Consider the following 9,276-nt stretch of genomic DNA (forward strand, 5'->3'; position numbering starts at 1 on the left):
ACATTATGCAGAATGAAGATCCGCGAATGCCAAAAAGGACAAATCTATAACATTGGGTTCATTGACCCATATTCCGTGAATGAGCATAGTGTCCAACGCTATGCCAAGGACACAGAGGATAACTTTTTTTGAAGGTTCAACAGTGGGGAAAAAAACCCCACTGCAATTTTTATTAATAATTATAAAGAGTTTACAATTGTACAAGGTGTACAAAGGAAAAAAAAGACAAAAAAGAAAAGAAAAGCTAAAACAGAAGCTAAGATCTCATGAAAGTGTGCAGCCAAGTCTTGAAAGGGTTATCCCATTTTTTCTTCATTCTGAAAGAAAGTAAGTTGATCTCTTGTTTGAATACTAACTTCCAGGCTTGAAAAGTTGGTGTTTGTCCTTCAAAGATTTTCCTGTTTCTGATTATCCAAATGGACCATGAAGCAATCATAATAATCTCCACCGCAAACGGTAGATTTAGCTTTTCCTTGACATCATATAAAGCTTCCATGATTGATTGCTGGTTTGATATTTGGGGACAGAGAAAAGACCAAGCATTGCTTGTGCAAATGGGCAGCTCCGGAAAAGATGAGCTAACGTTTCTTCTTGGCTACATTGTAATGTTGCACAATTATAGGCTTGTAATTGACACTTTTTCCTTCGAAGAAGATTCCTTGTGTTTAGCCTATCATGTAAAAGCAGCCAGAAAAAGAATTTGTGTTTTGGCTGACAGGAGGATTCCCATAACCAAGTGAAAAACTTAGGAGCATGCTGAGTTCCAATCAAAACTTTGTAGGCTTGCCCAGTAGAAAATTTGTTTGAACCCCAAATGTAACTCCATGAGTCAGGTTGAAATATATTGAACTGTGTAGAATCACATAGAACTTCTAACTGCTCAAACTCAGCAAATGCTTGTTGAGAAAGAGGGAGATGAAACATGTCTTGAAGGAATTCCATTTGCATCACTTCGCTTACAGCGATATCCGTTTTCTTAGCAAATGAAAGAAGATGAGGAAATTTCTGGTGAAGGCAAGAATCTCCCCACAAATCTGTCCAGAATAATGCAGTTTTCCCATTGCCCAAATTACATCTTGCCATAGCTTTGTAAGTATCAATGAGCTTCAAATGTGATTTCCACCAGAAAGATCCTTCAATTTTAATCCCTGGTGGTCTGTCTTCATCATAGTAAGTGTCTCTTATGAGGTTTACCCAAGGAATGTCAAGATTATTGAAAATTTTATCCAAATTCTTGAGTAGCAAAGTTTTATTTTGAATCTCCAAGTTAAGGACTCCCAAACCACCTTGCTCTTTTGGTCTGCATATTTTTTTCCAAGAGACAAGTGCATTTCCTTTTGCCTACACATCAGTATTTTTCTTCCTCCAAAGACAATGCCTCATATATTTAATAACCTGATCCTTGATTGTAACTGGTACATCCAGGCAGCACATGAAGAAGATTAGGAGGGAAGCAAGAACTGATTTCACCATTTGTAATTTTCCCCCATAATTTAGGAAGTCTGCAATTCCACCAAGCCTTGTTTGTACTCTTTGAACCATGGGAAGGAAAAATTCCAGGGAAGGTTTTGTGATGCCAAGAGGAAGCCCCAAGTATGTGAAAGGGAGTGATCCAACTTTGCAATTTAAAGTGGCAGCAAAGTGTGCCAACCTATCTCGTACTCATATTGATTGGCATCATATTTGATTTCCGATAGTTTACTTTGAGACCGAGTGGAAGCAGCAAAGGAGTGAAGGAGAGCTTTGAGGCAAAGTAATTGATTTGCATCTGCTTTCATAACAAGGAGGGTATCATCTGCATATTGTATCACTGGAAAATCTGGGCATGATGCACAAGGAATGGGCTTTGAAAGGAGGTTCATATCCATAGCTTTGTTCAAAACAGATTGTAAGAAGTTTGCTGCTAACACAAAGATCAGAGGTGATAAAGGATCTCCTTGTCTCACTCCTCTCTTACAGTAAAATTTCTTTCCAGGAACACCATTCAACATGACTGCAGATGTCCCAGAACTGAGAATCATAGATATCCGTTGTAACCATTTCTCACCAAAGCCTTTTGCTTTAAGGATGTGGAGAATTGTGGAGTGTTCAATTTTGTCAAAAGCCTTTTCAAAGTCTAGCTTCAAGATTATAATCTCCTCCTTTGATTGATGACATTGATAAAGATATTCAAATGCCCAACCAAGACAGTCTTGTATGGACCTTTTCTTGAGAAATCCATATTGGTTTTTATGTACTAGAGAGAGAATGATGTCTTGTAGTCTATTAGCCAACAGCTTGGTGATGATCTTAAGAAGACAATTCAGCAAGGAAATGGGTCTGAAATCACCAGGAGTGGTGGGATTCTCTGTTTCTGTAATTAGAGTAATATAGGAAGAATTGATACTTTCCAACGAAATGTTCGCATCATGGAAATCACTTATCAATTTTTTGATATCTGGGGCAATAATGGACCAGCAATTCTTGACAAACTCATTATTGAAACCATCAGGCCCAGGTGATTTGTCATTTGGCAAATTTCTGACAACATCTTCTATTTCTTTGTCAGAGAATGGGGCTTGTAGGGAATTATTCATTTCTTCAGTAACATTTGGGTCCAGAATACCCTCAAGATTGAACTGCATATCAGGATTATCAGAGTTACCCATCCTTTCTTTAAAAGCTTTCCATAAAATAGCAGCCTTTCCTTCATGATCATGGATTTCAGCTTGATCTGAATTCTGAAGCATAGAGATGTAATTATGTTTGTAATTTATAGTGGCTTTTGAGTGGAAGAATGTTGTGTTTGCATCACCCAGTTTAACCCACTTAATTTTCCGTCTTTGTTGCCGGTAAGATTTTTGGTTTTGTAACAGAGTGATGAGGTGTGCTTTGAGAACATCTCTTAGTTCCCATTCAGTAACTGTTAAGGTTCTGTATTGTTCTACTGTATCCACTAGAGAAATAACTTCATTCACTTTAGTGATCAGATTCTTTAAACAAGGGAGATTTTTTGCCCACAGCTTCAAGCCTCTTCTCAGGTTTTTAAACTTTGCATTGATATTTTTAGCACTGTCCCTATAATTCACTCGGAATGTTCCAAGCAGCTCGAACAATCTGTTTGAACTCACCGTGTTGCATCCGAGTGATTTTCAATTCCGAACACTTTTGCCTTGGGGATTTTTGTATTGAACACAACAACACAAGGAACATGATCCGAGGTAGGCTTCACAAGAGGGTAAGCAAATGTTGCAGGATATGAAATAGCCCATGAGGCAGAAGTGAAGAACCAATCCAGCTTTTCTAGCAAGGGATCTTTCTGCATATTACTCCAAGTAAATTTTCTCCCTTTTAGAGGACATTCCACAATGCCAAGATTACTTATTGCCTCATTAAAAAGCAGCATATCATTTAAATCCCCTCCAGGTTTGTTTCTATCTGATGGACTTCTAATGAAGTTGAAATCCCCCATGATTATCCAATCAGTGTCTTGAGGCATGTCAATATTAGCAAACCGGTCAAGAAATAATGCTTTTCTCTCAGATTGACATGGCCCATAGATGTTGGTTAAAATCCAAGAATCATTAGACAGATTACATTGAAAGTTCACAGAAAGAGGAAATTCATTATGAAAGGCTATTTCCCCCTTGAAAAGAGAACCATTCCAAATTATAATCAATCCACCAGAAGCCCCCACAGAGGGTACAAATTCAAACCTTGTGAATTTCTTTGGGAATTTTTTTTTAATATAAGCTAAGTCAAAGGATTCCCTCTTTGTTTCCTGAAGGCAAATGATATCACAACCAGATTCCTCAATTTTATTGGATAATGCCACCCATTTTTTCTCTGAATTAATACCTCTTAGATTCCAGTTCATAATTTTCCAAGATTTGTAATTATCCATATAAAACCAGATGATAGTATCAAAATCTTCCCAAAGTAAAAAAGTACTTTAGGCACCAGGGTAATTAAGACATTTGTCATGACTCCACCATTAACATAGATACTCATAAGGTTCACAGAGTACAAAAGCCAGAAGGCATGGTCATAGCTTAACAGGTTTTTGAACCAAACTGCAATCAAGCTAGCCCCATAAGAGCCAAAATTACATATGGATGAATGCATTAAGAACTACTTGGTAGCTTTTTTCTTGGCTCGTCGTGCAAGGACAATAGCCTTTTGTTGCCCCTTCTCATTGACTTTGTTCTGAGAGCTTGAGGAAGAAGCCTTGCTTTTCTTGCTTCCAATCACTCCTTGAGGGCCAGCCGACTTGCTCTCTTCTATAGTGATCTTTCCTTTCTTCGAGATTCTCTTTTCAACGAGTATCTTCGACACCTTACAAAAAGACATGGCCGATTCTTAACCACTTTAGATTTGTCCTTTTTGGCCTTCGTGGATCTTCATTCTGCATAATATAGTGAGTATAATTATGCAAGCAATGGACGAGCCGCAGTAGAGACTTAATTACATAAATAATACAGTTTGCATATGTGCACCAACAACCTATGCTAAGCAAGATAAGCAACAAGGTGATAGCAAACAAGATATAGAACATCAAGCATGAAGGTTGTCACAATGTAAAGCGCATAAGTAAAGTAGCTTGGGTTGAGAAGTAACCGGTGCACGAGGAGATGACGATGTTTTCCTAAAGTTCACACCCTTGCGGGTGCTACTCTCCGTTGGAGCGGTGTGGAGGCACAAGGCACTCCAATAAGCTGCTAGGGCCACCGTATTCTCATCGAGCCTTTCCCACCAAAGGGAAAGCCTCGATCCACTAAGGGACCCTTGAGGGTGGTCACTGAACCCGTACAAGCTCGGGGCAAACACCCAAGTATGAAGCTTGACGCGAACTCCACAACACCAGAGGATCTCAAGTACAAGGCCACAAAGGCTACAACATGCCACACACGGCAACAAGGCCACGAAGGCTCCAATGCGCCACAACCGGCTCCAAAGCCACAAAGGCTACAACATGCTACAAAGGCAACAAGGCCACAAAGGCTACCACGCCACAAAGGCGACAAGGCCACGAAGGCAACAACACCACTAAGGTCAACACGCCCTCTAGGGTTCCAAGAACCCTAGAGGGAACTCACATGAACTCACACGGGACCGAAACCCCAGAGAGAACCCAAACTGATGCACCTAATGCAATGGCTAAGAACACCACTAAGATGCCCAAGTTCTTCTCTTCCAAATTCCAACAAAGCTGCAAAAGCTATTGGGGGAATAAGGGAGGAAGAACAAAATAGGAGGAGGAACACCAAATTACTCCAAGATCTCGATCTAGCAAGATCCCCTCACATGGAGGGGGGTTCACTTGGTGGAGCACTGGATCTAGATCTCCTCCTTTCCCCCAAAAAGATGCAACAAATAGTGGGGGGATCAAGAGGTGAACCGAGCTCTTCAAGGTCAACAATGGAGGAGAGAGAATAGATGGGAAGAACTAGCTTGTATGGAGGTGGAAGGAGGGTATAAATAGGAGCCCAGAAATATGACTGTTGGGGGGCTGGAAAACGGTCAGATTCGCGCAAAACCGGTACTACTGCTTGCGCCAAAACAGTGCAGAAAGCAGACAAAAAGTCGACCCAAACCGGTAGTACCGTTGTGTAGAGCGGTACTACCGCTTGTGCCAAAAACCAGAGCAGAACTGAATCTGTATGCAGGAGAGAGAGAAAACCAGGGCCAGCAAGCAGCAGCGGTAGGTGGGGCCAGTGCGCATAGGCAGCGTGCGGGAACATGTGGCAGCAGTAGCAGAGTGTGGGCGGGAGCCGTACCGCGCTAGTCAACGCGGGACTTCTCCCGCGCGTCGAGCGCTGGTGGCGGCTGGCGATCGATGATAGCGAGCGGCAGCAGCGGCTGGGCCAGGGAGCGGTGCGGCGGCCCAGCACGCGGGAGCGGGTGAGCGGCCCAGGCGCGCAAGGCTGCTGGGCCGAGGATAGGTGCGAGGCCTGGCTGCGGGCGCGGGGTGCGTCGGCCGGACGCCGGGCGGCGGCCAACGTGGGAGGAAGAGGTGGAGGCTGGGAGGAAGAACCGGGTGGTCCGGTAGTACCGGCCCGGTACCGGCTGGGTACCGTATGGGCTACGGTACTACCGGCCCATTACCGGACGGATACCAGAAGTAGTCCACGGGACCTGGGAGGCCGACGCGGTACCTTGTCCGGTACTACCAGCGGTAGTACCGGCCAACCCAAAAAGACTTTCCCTTTTTCTTTTTTAATTAGAAGCGATACAGAAACATCAATAACTCGAGCTAGAAAACTCCAAATGTGGTGAAACCATTTTTGCTAGAAAGAGGGTGACAAGAGCTACCTTGACACATGGTTAACTCATCAAAATGAGTGTATGATGATTTTCCTATAAATATAGAGGTGTAACCTCTCAATATGGTCAACCGGGAAAATCATCCAACTCGAACATGCAACATGCGATACATCTGGAATCCGCTTCCGATGAGCTAGAGCTTGTCATGAGAATGAACACAATCTCTAAAACATATCATGGATAAGAACCAAGAACAACCAACAAATACGATGCAATGCATGCAAGGTTTGAGCTCTCTCCGATGATGCGACCCACTATCCTATCGGGCACAAACCTTGTCCTTGCGCGTTCCACTCGAGTCTGCAAGCTCCGTCTTCACCCTCTTCATCATTGTACATGCCACCATCTTCTTCCAACATACACGCTATTGTCTTCAACTCTTCTACACCGTCTTCGTCCCTCTTCATCTTCTACACCGTCTTCACCTCTCTTCTTCAGCGAACTCGATCTTCTTCATCTTGCAACCTTGAGACCAACATATGGCTCAAGCATTGCCTATGGACACGACTTAAGAGAGAATCTCAATACAACCATTAGTCCATAGGGATTGTCATCAATTACCAAAACCACACATGGGGGCTCCATGTCCTTTCACATGTGCGCAGGTTTCACTTTATCCTGCTAATCATTGAACCTGACGTTGGAGTAGTAGAAGTCATGGACTCGAAAAGTAAACCCCTTGGGGCGTGGGGGGCATGGCTGATATCCTCCAGAGGTAATTTCAATCATTATGAATATATATCGACAACTTTCATTTTTTCCCTATATCAAGTAATTCATAACTCTTTTATTCATTTTCTTTGTCGGGCAGGGCTTGGAAATGCTTCACCAACAAGGCTCCGGGTGAGTGGAAAAGCGAGCTTCAACTTAAACAAATACCGGTAAGTACTACTAGCTAGGCCACGCATCTCTTTGATTCTAGTTTCAATACCATTACCATCCTTGAATATTATTTTGATTGAACTATGTTCTCGTAAAGTGCTTGACGCAACAAGACGGGAATAATTTATGTGGATTCTACGTTTGTGAGTTCATTCGCCAGACGACTCGCCGGACGGGGAGAATTTTAGAACAACATCAAGTACGTAAACAATATTCATAATTTTATTTTATTACCATGATCGATCAATTGTTTTGTGTTTCATTCATATATATTGACCACCTTCTTTAAATTATTAGATCGAACGGTTGCGGGACGATCTTCTAGCAACCGACTGTGTACGAGTAATTCAAGAAGAATTGGCGGGAATTTTACTTGACCAAGTCATAGATCCAAACAGAGAATTCCATCAGCGCCCAATCGATTATGGAAAACGATGATCCATAGAAATTATATTGTACATATATATGCATGAACGTGTACCATACCATTATGTAATATGTTCGGCCAAACACGATGAAAGAGGTCACTTCGATCTATATATTCATAACGATGTTGTGTAATATAATGGTCTCCTATATGTGAGCATTAACGTGTTTCAAATGGGGCGTGGTGGCAGAATCTGCCGCGGCAGCGTTTTGGTGCACCTCCCGTCTGCCGCGCCAGGGAAACGCACCGAAACGCTGTCGCGGCAGAAAACCGGTGCTAAAGGTCCTCCGCCCGGACGCGCGGTAGCCAGCCAAGTGGTGCCCCTTTAGCACTGGTTCGTAACACAACCGGTGCTAAAGGTGGGGGGGGCTTTAACACCGGATGGTTTGCACCGGTTGGGCAACCGGTGCTAAAGCCCCTTACAAACCGGTGCTACAGCCGGTTTTCCACTAGTGCTCGTCACGGCGCTCTCGGCCATCGCGTGGCGCGTGTCGAGGGTACTCCTCGCCAATGCCCTCCGATAGGGGTTTAGGGTTGACGGAATCCTGCAAGCTGACACGAGACATCGGTTCACAGACAAGCGGGGAGAGCGATTTACCCAGGTTCGGGGCCCTCGATGAGGTAAAACCCTTACGTCCTGCTCGTCTGTTCTTGATTATGATGATAATGGGTTACAATGGGGTGCCGAATAGTTCGGCTGAGATCTCGTCGAGATGGCTATTGCTATGATGACCTAGCTCTAAGCTTTTTCTCGGCAAAGATTGCTAAGATCGATTCCGTCCCTCGGCAGCCCCTCTCCTGGCCTTTATATAGGAGGCCGGGTCTCAAGAGGTCTCACCGAATACGACTAGGTTTACGGTAATTTTAGATCCAATCTTTCCTTGTTTGTTCGCTTCCTTGTCTTGCCCGTCAAGGAATCTTCTAGTGCGCCGACCTAGTGGCCCATCTCGCCTTCGGGTATCTTCATGGGCCTCCAATTTGTCAATACCGGATAGGGCAATACTGGTTACCCGAAGGGTAATGCCCACGTCGGTAGCCCCGAGTGTCTAGCCGAAGATAATTCGGGTAGAGACTAATGCATGTTTTTTCCTGATATTCTTCTCCTTCATTGCTCTTGTTCATCTTGATTATGCTTCATCTTCTTTTTATCGGGTGCGCATCAGCGCTCCCGATGGGAGTAGCCCTGATATGGGGTGTCCCGATCTTCTCAGTAAGCAACGGTGGTGATGATGATCACGGGGTGATGGCAGCGGAGAAACACGACGATGTAGTGGATGATAACTTGTATGACGCAACGAGATCTCTCGATTGGTCCCTGTCGCCGGATGCAACGAGCTCTCAACCCTGCAAGATATTCGCAACTCCACACACTTGCGCACGTAGCCGCCGACCACGAGCGGTAAGTTGCAACCGTCTAATTACCAATGGAACAGCGAGATCACACAAGACTTAAACGGGATCTACACAATATCCAAGCAATATGGTGTAGGGAATTCAATAGTTTTGCAGAGCAAACAACTAAGAACTAGGGTTTATCTTAAACGTGGTCTAAAGCAACTAGGGGGCGTCCTGGGCACTTATATAGGTGTCCGGGACGAGTTCACAGTCAAAAAGATACAAAAATAACCGACCCAGAATAGATGCTGGTCGAGACGGACTCGGAC

The sequence above is a fragment of the Lolium rigidum genome, chromosome 7 (assembly GCF_022539505.1).
Source record: "Lolium rigidum isolate FL_2022 chromosome 7, APGP_CSIRO_Lrig_0.1, whole genome shotgun sequence".
Classification (NCBI taxonomy): Eukaryota; Viridiplantae; Streptophyta; class Magnoliopsida; order Poales; family Poaceae; genus Lolium; species Lolium rigidum.